Source organism: Hyperolius riggenbachi, chromosome 5 (genome assembly GCF_040937935.1).
Source record: "Hyperolius riggenbachi isolate aHypRig1 chromosome 5, aHypRig1.pri, whole genome shotgun sequence".
In the NCBI taxonomy this organism is placed as follows: domain Eukaryota; kingdom Metazoa; phylum Chordata; class Amphibia; order Anura; family Hyperoliidae; genus Hyperolius; species Hyperolius riggenbachi.
The window spans coordinates 315,276,356-315,289,659 of NC_090650.1; the positions used below are offsets into that span (position 1 = coordinate 315,276,356).

The 13,304-nt window shown below is 43.5% G+C and overlaps 1 protein-coding gene across 3 annotated transcripts in view; it reads left to right on the forward strand.

The window, feature by feature from the left end:
• Window positions 1-4,939: 4,939 nt before the first annotated feature.
• Window positions 4,940-13,304, forward strand: part of MYOM1 (myomesin 1) — a 156,103-nt gene continuing 147,738 nt past the window's right edge. For 2 of the 3 annotated variants that reach the window (XM_068237223.1, XM_068237222.1), the window contains exon 1: window positions 4,941-5,082. The gene's annotated coding sequence lies outside the window, so the exon portion shown is untranslated. Of the gene's footprint in view, window positions 5,083-13,304 lie in introns of all 3 variants that reach the window. The other variant, XM_068237221.1, reaches the window with a different exon arrangement.

Genomic DNA, 13,304 nt, shown 5'->3' on the forward strand with positions numbered 1-13,304 from the left:
CCGCATGCTTTCAATGTGTGTGTTTCTAACTAGTAGAATATCATCTAGATTAAAACACAAGTAAATGTTTAATGAAAAAATATTCCTAACTGTGATGGTGAGATGAGGGATTGAAAATGTGTAAATGCTTCCAAGTTGTCGATTGCACACAAATGACAGAGGCAAGAGCCTTCACTGATAGAGGATAAAATTCTGCTGATGTCAGCACACCAGTGTGGGGCTTTTACACGTAAACTGGGATTCAAGGTTTTCAGATGACAGCTTGCTGCTATACTCCACATGCATACTCACCAAAGAAGACCAAAACTTGAAGTGCAAAAAATATTATTATCCAGGGTCGCCATCAGAAATTGTTGTGCCCCATACTGAGCAAACCTTCTGCCCCCACATGGCAAATCACAATCTTTGAAGGCCTGAACACACTAACGTCTGTGTGTCTGCTTTTCATGCACTTCTATGACTGGGAGGATTCTACCTATGCTCAGTTTGTTAAGGGCATGAGTCCACTAACGCAGTTGTGTGCAGTTGTGTCCGCTTTTTAGCAACACATCAATGTTACAGATGCTGAAAAGCAGACACAACTGCGTACAACTGTGTTAGTGGGCTCAGGCCCTAATACTGTATTTGCACTTCCGCAGAACTATCCCAGCTATGGGAGCACGACGGAGGAGGCACGCGGCCTGGAACAGTACATAAGCAGTGCCCGCAGCCCAGCTGGATTGTGCAGACTTCACAGGAGCGGAGCACAACAGATCGGACCAGAAGGGTATCGAGGGAGCTGATGCACTTCAGGGGACTGGAAGGAGCCCCAGGTAAGTAAAAATCCTTTTCTCCCAGTCATCTCAGGCTTACTTTAATCACTAAGGTAACTCCTAGATGAGCCTCCAGTCACCTCTCACCACAAAAATTGGCAGCCGGACAGACACAGGCTGCAGCTGGGGCCCATTTGTGGCATTGTTCGCCGGGCTCCAGATTAACTCGGGCCCCATACAGCAGTCTTCCCTTTGGTGCCCTGAAGGCGGCCCTGTTATTACATTTCAAATGTGAACATCAATGTGCCTCGTGTCGTGTATCTCTGCAATTTTGTACAACTGATTGCTAAGTGTTTTGCAGCAAATACTAGTTAGCTATGTTCTTGTTATTCTGCTGTTTTCTGCTTGGCTGTTATGAACCTCAAGTTCCAGTCTATCACTTGTTTGCTTATGCATATGCATTTATGCCAGTTCATCACCTTTGCCTTAAGCTAGGTACACACCTTTAGTTACTGTTGCAGTTCAGGGCCAAATGCTGTACAGACATACCTCAGAAACAGGAAAAACCCCCGCCAGACTTCTAACCTCACTCCATCACTTAGTCATGTGTACCATAAGCATAAGTTTTATCATTCAAACCACGCTGGTCCTCTCTGTCAACACTACTTTTCCTTTATATTAAACTTTGAAAATAAGAAATATATCAATTTAAAGGGGTTCTGTGGTTCTTTTAAAAAAAAAAACTGACACCTGGGGCTTCTTCCGGCCCCCTGCAGCTGTACTGTCCCGTGCCATCCTCTCCAATCCTCCGTTCCCCACCACCAGATACTGTCCAATTATTCATCTAACTAGAGGAATGCAACTGCGCTTGTGTGGCCGCGCGCTTCGTAGCTCCCACTCACGTCTCCGGGAGCTTCCTGTGCAGGTGCAGTATGAGAGAACTTAGACAAATAATTGGACGGTAACCAGCGGCGGGGAACGGAAGATGGTAGGAGGACGGCGTGGGGCAGGACAGCTGCAGGGGGCCGGTAGAAGCCCCAGGTGAGTGTCAGTTTTAGTTTTTTTAAAAGAACCACAGAAGCTCTTTAAAAAGGGGGATTACACTTTAAAATTGAATTGAGCACATTATTCTGTAGAAAAAAAAATATTTACATAGATCTGTACATCAGTCAGGAAAAAGGGACAAATTGCAGCAGGCACAACAATGGCAATCGGGGAAAATTGCTGCAACAAAGGAATGGAAACATCTCTCTGCTGTTTCCATTAATTTGAAATGTACCTAGGTTTTTGCGATCCAATTGTGATCACTTTGTAGTCGCATTGCAGAGTGCATGGAGTAGAAAACAGCCCTAAATTATAATTTTTTTCTATGTTGCTGTCACTTGAAGTATGTAGTAAAATCTGAGAGCTCTGACCAGTTTTGTATTAGTCCACCTCCTCATCTGGGATGCTCAGAGTTACAGTCCAAGTACTGGGACAGTGGCATGTAATTACTGAAGCCGGCCTGTATCTTTCTATATATCCTTTCCAGGGAGTGTTTTAAAAAGAATAAAGAAAATTTTGAGAATCCCCCATGAGGAGATAGACTAGACCAAAACAGATATTTACTACTTATTGTAAAAGGCAGCAACATAGGAAAAAAGTTCTTTACAGCACAGTTTACTCTGTATGTGTAAACATCTGTTTTAAATTGTATAATTTTTTTGCGATAGTGGTCCTTAAAAATAAAGGGTGAGTGGCCTAATTCAAATTATGCATGCTTCATTATGTGCACATTATAAGATGCATGTATCGTAACTGTCAGTTACAACTCATGCATAAGTTTAACACTCGCTGATTTCAGAAGGGAACACATACCATATTTTTATGTGCATTATAAAGAAACACGCTCAGTCTGCTGATCTGATCACAAAAATAAGAACAGTATTTTAGACTTTGATTCAGGTCTGCGTTTTTTTGTGGAGCCGGCAGTACGGATCCGCCATCAAGATCAGGTAAAAACTGTCAGTTTTTACAGTCAGTGTGCTGTAAACTGTCAGTTTTCTATTTGTTCCAATATAGCTGCAAAACCTTCCGTTTCTGTTCCGATGAGCGAAATGGTCCAGGAAATTGGGCCCTGCTGCATTTTTTTGTCCGTTCACCGGAACGGACCACGGAACTGTATGGCCGGTTCCATTTGCAAACGCAGATGTAAACCGTGCCTTACATAAAATTTATTTTGTAAGGAAGTGTTTCAGGGTTTTTTTGGTTTTTTTAGGTGATTTAAAAGGAAGGTCCAAGCAAACTAAAAAAAGAGTTTTACTTAAACGAGGCTTCCTCTAGCCTCTGGCAGCTGACATGTCCCTTGCCACAGCTCCGCTCCTAGTGGGTGGCTCAGGGTCCCCTCCGTTGTAGTCTGTGCCTGCGCAAGCGCCGCTCGTGATCGCACTCACGTGATCTGGAGTGCTCTGCGCGAAACACTCCAGACCACGTGAGCGTGATCGCACAGGAGCAGAGACCTGGCGAGGTCGGCATCTGCAACGGAGAGGACCCTGAGCCACCGGCTGGGAGCGGACGAAGGACAAATGTAAGTGAATCTCTTCCTTTTTTTTCATTTTTTTTATATTGCTTGCATCTGTCTTTTAACTCTTTGCAGGAACAGGTAAGGGATGCTGATGTATTGCTATTCTCATGTTAAATCCTGGGGTGAGGGGATACGTGAAAGCCCCCTTAAAATAGCTAGGGTTGAGACCCTTTTCCTTGACATGGGCATTGGGGCTTCCCAAAGGCAGAGGGATTTCAGCTCCTCCCTGGAAAGCTACCTTATGTCATGAACCATGTGAGCTGGTATTATTCAGGCAGCAGGGCACCACACTGGCTGTGATAATAGCCTGCATGGAAGTGAAAGGTTTTAAAGAAGGAGGGGGAGAGAGAGAGTCGCATTGAGTGTTGTAGGACAAAGAAAATAATAAAATCGTAAAGAATGAGGCTAGGTTCACAATGGCCAGTTGCATAATGCATTCCTTATAATGACTATGAACTGCAATGCAGACTGGCCATAGACTTTAATGCAAAGCCTGCTTGCAGCGAATTAGAATAACGCGATCCGTTACTGTAAACAGGCCCATAGAATTGTATGGGCAGTAAGATGACATGCAGAATTATTCTGCAACACAACTGAGCACTGTGAACAGGGCTGAAACAAAATTATGAACAATAAAAAAGTAAAAAATGGGGCAATACGGAACCATTTTGAACTGAGTTATGTCTTTTAGCACTTGCGGTTAAGCAGATAATAACCATAGCACTCATTTGCCCTTTGGTGTTAACACCTCTGACATCTTAATTCATTAATCAGAACAGCAAAAAAGCATATCAGAATTGGACAATCAGGCAAGCGTGTTCTATATAGCAATGAGATGTAGTTCTTCTTATGTGAATCAAGCATATACATCCCACGTGTCCTACCCCCTTCCCTTTCCATAAGACAGAACAGGCCACTGAATAGGTGGCTGAGCAGCGCGTGTGTTTAGCAATGTTTCAAATAATTTGATCACTTCAGATGGTAACAATTGAATGTCTTCCATGTTGTCTACAGCCCCACGATAACCAGCAATCACAGTTTATAAATATTGTGTATTCTAAAAGGTTCAGATATGTTTCAGTAATGTCAGATATCGGAGTTATCTCTGTGAAGTTATACTTATTTTCCATGCTTTATGAGGCGTATAGACAAAGTTCCAGGTGCAGAGATACAAGTAAGAATCAGTGAAAGTGAGTAGACCTTTAAGAAGAACTTTGCACACGCAAGGTCACTATTTTGGGCCTCTCTGTGTGGCCCTCGTGCCAGTTCCCACTGCCTTCTGGGTGTTACAGAAGGCCATCCTCATAATAAGTGTCAAAGTCTCAGTGCACTGCCTTCCAGTTTACCACTGTTATAACCATGTCACTGACCGAAAGCACCAAAGAAACGGGCCAGGGCCTAGCATGTAGTGGAAAACCATCATATGCATAAGTTTGGTTCTTTTGCCCTGTCCTTATAGATAAATGTATTTCTTAGCAAGTTTAATGGCTAATCTATAATATTGCTGCTTGTATGCATGGACAAGTGTCTCTGAAGAGATAGGAGCCTGTGTCTGTCTCTCTCCCCCTCCTGTGCTGCTATATTTATCATGACATGTGTCCATAAATGGCTTAGACTGGGGCTCTGACATTCCAGTGACACCAGACATCATTTTTGCACTGGACTGCTGTCCAGTTCCTAGTGTTGGTCTCTTCAAACTCTTTACTGGATTCTGTGTTTTTCCTTTTTTTTCCTGAAAGGTTTTTGAACCTAATTTGCTGTGCCGAGGTAAGTGCGAATTTTAATACGTGATGTGATCCGCTCGTGTCACATGCCAAGCGTAATTATCCTAATGGCTGGTGGGAACTAAAGTTAACACACTGACCGTTCCGAGTGGATGATGTGCACCGTTCTGGTGGAAATTTATAAGACTTACCTGGCTTTATTTTATCCCAAGCTAATTGTTACTAAATATTCTTAACAATAAATGTCTTTTTAACACTTCTTAACAATTTTTTTTGCAGAACTCTATTTTAAGATCAACAAAAAACCCCAAAACAGAGCAGTAATGATCATCTCCATTTTGTACAGGAAACCCTAAGTCTCCTAGCATTGGCTTATTGTGCAAAGAGGAGGCTTTAACTAAATGGTTCCAGTGTAAATATTTGGAATTAACATCATCTTGGCATTGCAGCTTCAAGTGGGCTGAGTCGGGCTGTGATTATGCTTTATATGTTTGTAACTCAAAATATATTACTATATTATCATCTGGATATGAAAAATACATGTGTCACTTTTATTCCATAAGATCAAAATCAGTGCAAAAGTTTTCTTTGTGTGTGACTTTGTGTGGCACTGGCTTGTTACTATAAATGATTACTCTGAATTTAAATATAATATAGTTTATAAAGTCAAAGTATTTATGGCATAAATATGAATGCTACATACTGTAATTATTTGTATCTTACTATTTCTTTCATTTTGTTCACATTTAGGCACCTCTATTAATTAGCTAGAGAATGGTGATTAAAACTGTAGAGTAAAATATCTCAGTTACAAAATACTACAAAATATAATGAATAAAACTAGAATTAATAAAACTATAATTAACAAAAAAAAAAAAAAAAACTAGTTATGTAATGCTTTTGAATAGAAACTTAGAAAGCATAATTATTTTACACATAAAACATTTTACTGCTGAATCTCTCAATGGGCCCGATTCCATTCACTTTTTCTTTTAACCGCTTCAGCTTTCAGTGTATTTTCATCTTATGCATCCGAGCAACTTTCACCTCCCATTCATTCGCCGATAACTTTATCACTACTTATCACAATGAAATGATCTATATCTTGTTTTTTTCTGCCACCAATTAGGCTTTCTTTGGGTGGTGCATTTTGCAAAGCATTATGTTATTCAAAATGCATTTTAACAGGAATATTAAGAAAAACAATGAAAAAAAAATCATTATTTCTCAGGTTTTAGCCATTATAGTTTTAAAGTAATAAATGCTACTATAATTAATATAATGGAGCCTTGGTGTCCTGAGGAGGCGTGGTTTCACGCAAAACAGTTATGGACACAGGCAGTTTTGTAACCTGTTGCAAGTTGTATACCGTGCTTAAATAAATTACCTCTGCATTGGAGTGCCAGAGTCCGCTTCTCTTCATTTCACTGCTACTATAATTAAAACCCACGTATTTTATTTGCCCATTTGTCCCGGTTATTACACCATTTAAGCTATTTCCCTGTCACAATGTATGGTGCCAATATTTTATTTGGAAATAAAGGTGGATTTTTTTCAGTCTTGTGTCTATCTCTATTTACAAGCTCATAATTTAAAAATAATAGTAATATACCCTCTTGACATGCATATTAAAAAGTTCAGACCCTAAGGTAACTCTTTATGTTTTTGTTTTTTTTATTGTTTTTTTTTTTATTACTAAAAGTTTTATTGGGGTATTTTTAGGAGTGTGGGAAGTAAGTTGTTAATTATATATGTAAGTGTGGTTATGTTCATTAAAAAAATGTATGTAGGTGTAATTTTACTATCTGGCCACAAGATGGCCTCAGGCATTTTATTTTTCAGGTATCCTATAAGCTTACCATGTACGCTTACAGGAAGTGAAGAGGGGATGTGCAACTTAGAACGATCGCAGCTTCTCATAGAAGCCAGCGATCGTTCAAACAGGGACTTAGATCAATGAATGGGAACTGTGTTCCCATTCATTGATCTTTGGGATAACAGGCGGGGGTGGGAGCGCGTACGATTGGCCGCGGCAGCAGGGGCAGCCTTTCGGACATAGCAGCTACATCCAAAAGGCTTAAGTAGTTAAGTTTTCTCTTAGGAGATAATTATTCACCTTCTGTTTAAAATACCTTTTGCACTCTGCAATGGGAAAAGTACCAAAAAGTAGGTGACAAGTAATTTCAACATTTTTCTGAGTATTTTCTTGCTTGCTGGTGGCTTGAAAGACATTTTATTTATAATCTGAAAATATCACCTAGTAGAAAAAGTGCATTGCATAAGGCCCAATGTACTACTCAGTCCTCTAAGCAAAGGTTAGGTCCCCCCTTGGAATCCCTAGGAGCTCCCTCTATGCATGCGCACAAATTTAACAGAGTAACGGATTATAAAATCTTCTTTATTAAATATGCATTGAAATTTCTTCCAACAAACATCTGCATAGAAGCTGCAAAGTGGAATACCAGCATTGCGAAGTAATCATAGCATATGGCAGCGGCTGTGTTAATTATGCAATGCCTACTTAGCATCACTGGTATTCCACACTGAAGCTTTTATGTACATATTTGTTGCAAAAAATGTAATAGATGCTTAATAGAGAATACTTTTTATTTGGTCTTTCCATTGCTGCATAAACTTGAGCACATATTGTTGCAATATTTCTGTAATGCCGATTTTAATCTGCATACTCCTGGAAGGTGGGCGGAGTCAGGGGTAAAGGTTGCACTCACCCCATCCTGGAAAGCATAATACCTTAAACCACAGACAGTCAGGTCTGGATTTGAGGCAAAGTACAAAGGCCATGGCCTAGGGCTCCAGCAGGCAGTTAAACCGCCAAACATGTAAACTGCAGCGGTCACAGACCCAGTCCACGGCCGCCCTGCTTCCACAGGGTACACAGCGGCTGTTAAACCCCACTCCCCCCGTGTCCCAGTGCACACTCCCTATCCTGTAAGGTACAGCGGTAGCCATGCTTCTCTCTTTCCAGGTGCTCCAGTGTTGTCAATCCTCTCATCACTCACTTCCCGCACTAGTGCCTGGCATCTCAATCTTCTCGTGTGTAATCACGTGATGCAGGAGGAGATGCTGAGAAGTGAGTAGTGAGAGGATAGATATTGAGTGTCCGAAACATGCTTGAGAAAAGCATGGCTGGGGGTGCACAAGGCAGTGGGAGCACTGGACAGGGGAGCACAGCACAGGATAATGAGAGCAGTGGAACAGAGGATGGGTGAAGCACAGGACAGGTGGAACACCCAGGATGGTGGGAGCCAAGGCTGTGCCGAGGGTCATTAAGTGGGGAGTGCTCAAATTTAAAGAAGGGGCTTCGCAAACCCCCCTCCCCCACCTCCTTTCTGGCTAGGAGGTATTGGTTGTCATGTGGGTGCTGAATGCAAATGCTGGGAGCCATGTGGGTTCTGGTTGTGGGTACAGAGTGTCATGTGAGTTCTGGCTATGGGTGGGTATCGAGTGTCAAATGGGTGTTGATTGCAAATACTTAATGCCATGTGAGATCTGGGAGCATGTACTGGATGTCACGTGGGTGCTGGGTGCAGGTACTGGGTGTGACATGGGTCCGAATACTTGGTGCTGGCTATGGGTGGACTTTGGCAGTCACATGGGTTTTGAATGCAGATACTTTGGGTGCAGGTACTGGTTAAGTGGGTGCTTGGTGCAGATAGTGGAGGCTGTGTGCAGGTGTGAGTACTGGGAGCAATCTCAGGCCTGGGTGCAGATACTTGAGGTCATGTGAGCGTGAGTACTAGGTGCCAGCTATGGGGGAAAGGGTGGATAGTGGAAGAAGTAGAGGTCATTGTGGATGTTGCAGGTGTAACGAACGGTGGAGCACAGAGAGGTTCTGTTTACCGGTGATCTGCAGTATCACTGGGAATACAGATGTATACCAGATTATAAGTGATCTGCAGTATCACCGATAATCCGATATACCAGCTAACCTCTGTACTAGAGTAGAGTGTAGTGTTTGGTGTAACAGTAACACTAAGAGGACTGAGCCTCAGTGCAGTGAGGAGTACTGCACGGCTTCCTTCCGAAGACCTGAACTCTCCAAGGCGGGAGGAGTCAGGCTGCGAGTAGGAAGGGAAGTCTGAGAGTGACACTCAGGAGAAAGTGTCACTAACAGGACGGGGGACCGCCTCCAATAGTGAGGTTGGTTCTCGAGGTCAGACAAGCCAGATCGTAACACACGGACAGATAAAGTACAAATTCAGAAGGCAGAGGCGGAGTCTAGGTACAGGCAGAGTTCGGCAACAGGGTATCAGAAATATCGAGGTACAAGATCAAAAGGCAGAAGCAGAGTCTAAGGACGAGCCGGGGTTCGGCAACAGAGTATCAGAATAGCAAGGTACAAGATCAGAATACAAGAGGATGGTCAGGCAGGCAGAAGGTCATAACAGATAATGACAATCAAACTAGTACTTTAAGCTATCAACAGAATCTAGCTAAGTGTAGGATTACAGCTCCAGCTGGTCCCAGCACACTTAAGGATCTGACTACGGGTCTGAGTGCTCCCACGTATGTGTTCGCAACGCTAGACAAAGAGCAAGTGAACAGCCAGCAGTATATATACACAAGGACCTCTCCAGGACCTCCCTAATTGCTGGACCAATGAGAGTAGTGGAAAATGTCAGCTGACCCGCCTGGTCAGCTGACTCCCTTCTGGCTGTTATATAAGCTCTGCCTCTGTGCGCGCGCGCACGTGTCACTCTGAATCTAGGTGGACTATCAGTCCCAGCCACACCAGTACTGTTTTGCAATGTATCCAGTGAACCGAGTGCGGGAGCCGCCTCCAATGCGGCTTCCGCCGTTACCAATGCGGATTCCGCCGTTACCAATGCGGATTCCGCTGCTCTGCCTATGCGGCATGCGGCGGTTTTTCCGCGTTGTGACGCCATGCTGGACGCGGAAACAGCCGCCTCACCTTGAGAGGCAGCGGCTTTTCCGCGTTTCATCACAGCAGGAAGGGGAAGTCATTGGGGGAGGGAGAGGTCAGTTTAGGTGCTGGAGGAGGTCACTATGGGTGCTGCTGAGGACAGGAAAGGTACTGCTGTGGACAGAAAGGGTGCTGCTGGGGGAGGGAAAAGTCAATGTAGTTGCTGAGGGAGGGAGAGGTAAGTGTGGATGCTGGTGGAGGCAGGATCACTGCAGTGCTAATGCTGGGAAGGGATAGGTCAGTATGGGTCCTAGGTGGAGGGAGAGGTCCCTGGGGGTGCAAGGTTGAGGGAGAGGTCACTGTGGATGCTGGGAGAGGGAGACGTCACTGCTGTCAGAGAGACACTATCTTACCTGCTCCCACACAGCTGTGGGGATGGTTACACTAGGATTTCTGTATGGCACCTTTTTACTCCAAAGTGTCCCAGATGGGGAGGAGCTTCCTGTGGGTGTGGGAGGGGCTTCTTATAGGGAAATGGGTGGGACTTATTGCAGCCAGAGGCGGGGCTTAGTTTTTACAGCCAAAGGGGACTTTTATGGGAATTTAAAGAAGGAGGGTGCTTGGGCACCCATAATCCCCCCTCTGCATGTGCCTGGGGGGAGCACTGGACAGGGGGGCTCAGGACAGTGGGAGCAGTGGAGCACAGGATGGGAAGGCAGGAGAGGTTGCTGACAGTGGGCCTTGGGTGGTAAAATGTACAAAGTCGGCCCTGCAGACAGTAAGAAAATGAATCTCTTGATTAGTGCTAGTTATAGGCTACATACACTGTATCTGATGTATGTTGATGGGCTTTTCTTTTTTGCATGCATGGTTTGTAACATATGATATGCGTGTTCACATGAATTAAAACACATACATCTGCATAAACTAGAGTAACGTGCATGGTGTAGAAGGAAGAGTAAGATGCTATCAGTTTTAATCATGTACATGAAAACACATTAGTTGTCAGCTTTCCCATCAAACTAACATGTGCTGTTAGGATTTCTACAGGGGCCTTATTTAAATGTGCATGAGACCTTATTTAAAATAAAGGGATAGTAAAAGCAACCAACAGCACAGTTGTTTTCTCTTGATGTCCTAGGGTGTGTGCAGGGATGGGAGTGGGACAACAACAGCAATATATAAAAAAATGGATCTATTTTTCCGACTCTAAAATGAGGAATGCACTCCACCCTTTATGCTCCCCATGATCTGGGTATTAACACTATATGTTACTGTGGTTTTATTTCCACTTCCATCCCAGCACACACCCACACATTGTCTCTTTGTGGTTCATAGAAAATGGCCTTGCTTTGCTCCAAACAATTTTTGTGGACTCTGACTATACTAGTAAGACTAGCTATATGAATTGTGTTTTACTTATAGTGTATGGTACAAGATGCAATGTACTGTCAATAGCAGTGGCTGGATTTTAGCTTCACCTGCAAAACTCATTAGGCTTTATTCAGATGGGTGCTGGCTGCAGCTGCACAGCTAGTGCCATGGGCATTCACCTGGCATTTGACAACTCTCTTGGCAGTGGTCTGGCGGTCTACTATGGCTGAACCATTGCACAAACATCAAATGTGACATTAACAGTGTAGACATAAGCGGCTGGGCACATCCAGTAAAAAAACCTTTATTGTATCCAATTTAAAAAAAGTTGCAACCACAGCAAACAGCGGGAACGGGAGAGAGAGGGGTCAGCATGCGAAGTGGTCGACAGCTGTTTCGCACCCTGCAAATGGGTGCTTGTCTAAATGTGACATTTAGACAAATAATCAGCACCATACTACCAGTTTAAAGAGAACACGGGCCAGAATAATTTTAGATTAAAAAATTCTACCTAACCTCGGGGCACTAGCAGGATCAGGTAGAGACCATTACTGGTGCTCCTACAGCAAGTAACATAAACCTTCAGTTTCATTTTCAAATAATAATAATAAAATGGTTGCAAGCCCGAGGTCACCACGCTGCTGAAGAGAAGAAGGAGAGGTGGAAAAGGGGCAGAGTTAAGGCAGTTAATGGCCATGGAGAGGCAGGGAAGTGGCGTTCCTAACACCAGAGAGGGCGTTTTGCAGGAGTGTTCCCCTGTTAGTCTATGGAAAAGCGGGCTGTTGGTAGATTCAGGGGGCGCAGTACAGAGCAGGGGGGCAGAGAGCAGTTCGTAGGGGGCACAGAGGCATGGCATGGAGCAGGGAACATGCCTCTGTGCCCCCATCTGCCCTATCTGAATCCGCCTCGGGTATATTTTAAATGTCCTTTAGTCCTGTGCTTTAGGGAAAACGTTTAGGGCTTATTTCGACTAGTGCGGCGTGCGTCTGCAAGACGCATGCCGGCACTGAGCAGGTGGGCGGCAATCGCAGGCCATGCACGGCTATGGGAATCGCAGCCTCCGCTGCGAATTGTGCGGGGGTACCGCAAGCTACCGCAAGCGATTCGGCCGGCGGCGCCGTTATACCCTATGGCAGAGTTTTCCCGAGCGTTTTGCCTGCAGCGAAACTCTGCGGATTCGCGGCGGAAACCGCGATAGTGGAAACGGGCCCTAAGGGAATGCACCTGTATACTGCTTGTTGCAGTCAAACCAAACTCAGTTTGGTTTTTTATTTGTTTATTTTTCAGTCTCGTAATTCTAAAGCATTAATTATGAATATTTCAAAAGCACTAGTGGAGGCCATAGGAGCAGCTCCAATAATTCAGCCAGAAAACTCTTGCTTCAGTGTGTAGCTTGATGTGAGATCAGATTAGGCAATGATGCTGAGGATTGCGTAATATTAGCTTAGTGCTGTTGAAATTATGTCACATGAAGGTAGCAATGTCAAAGCTTTTAGCTACTGTTATTGTTATTTGATGATCAGTTCAAATTTGCAAATTGAGTAAAATAGTTTCACTTTGTTTTGAAAATGTGTATTCTATAGTCTTTAATTCATATGAGATAGGTATCAGCTTGTCAAATAGTAAACAGTTAAAAAAAAGTAATTTATATCTGTCCAAATCCACCAAAGTTTCCTAGTATGAAGCTGTCTCCACCCGAAAAAATTTGACAACTGATGATTTATTAAGGTGAATTAAGTGGAACTCCGCTCACAAACTCCGTCGACAGTGCGGGAAAACGGGCTGCTCAGACCCCAGATCCAGTAACATAGAAAGTGAATTCCGCACGATGTCGGTAGAGTCAAAATAGCTTGAATTATTATTGATATTTAATTTTATATTTATTTATTTAAATTATTATTGAATCAAACACATGACCAGCTAAAATCCATCACCACATGCTGAGTCATTGCTGACATGTTTCGGACGTTACACGTCCTTAATCATAGCATAGGTGCAAGTGAACA